Source organism: Limulus polyphemus, unplaced genomic scaffold, assembly GCF_000517525.1.
Source record: "Limulus polyphemus unplaced genomic scaffold, Limulus_polyphemus-2.1.2 Scaffold134188, whole genome shotgun sequence".
NCBI classification, from domain to species: Eukaryota; Metazoa; Arthropoda; class Merostomata; order Xiphosura; family Limulidae; genus Limulus; species Limulus polyphemus.
In genome coordinates, this window is record NW_013799784.1 from 1 (window position 1) to 555 (window position 555).

The 555-nt window shown below is 33.0% G+C and overlaps 1 non-coding gene across 1 annotated transcript; it reads right to left on the reverse strand.

The window, feature by feature from the left end:
- Nucleotides 1–407: 407 nt before the first annotated feature.
- Trnaa-ugc lies at nucleotides 408–479 on the reverse strand. Its single transcript has one exon. It is a non-coding gene; the product is annotated as a tRNA-Ala (tRNA).
- Between the last annotated feature and the right edge of the window lie 76 nt (nucleotides 480–555).

Genomic DNA, 555 nt, shown 5'->3' on the forward strand with positions numbered 1-555 from the left:
ATTTAAAGAGATCCTTACTGTTAATGTTTATATTTTTAGCCAACCTTTTCTCATACACCCTTTTTGATGTCCTAATTTCCTATTTGACCAATCGTCTTGATCTTCTATAATCTTCTAAATCTCTTGTCATACCAGTAGATTTAATTTTCTTATGTCTTTTTAATATATTAGCTCTTATATTCTCTGTGAACCAACCTGTTTTTTTACTTGCAGCTACCCTTTTCTTTCTATAAGGAATATGTTTTCTTTGAATATTTAAAAATTATTCACATCTTATTAGTGTTCAAATAATTCAGCTGCCAAATTCACTAGAGATAATTTTTGTTGCATCCCTTAAAAATTTGCTTTTTGAAATTTTTAACCAAAATATCATTATTTTTTATCTCCACTGGAAAAAGTAATAACTGTGGAGGTGCCGGGGATCGAACCCGGGGCCTTTCACATGCAAAGCGAACGCTCTACCACTGAGCTACACCCCCTATTTATGACGTATTTTAAGTCCAGCAAATGAAATATATAGAGAGAACTCTACACCCATCCATCTCATCCTGGTGC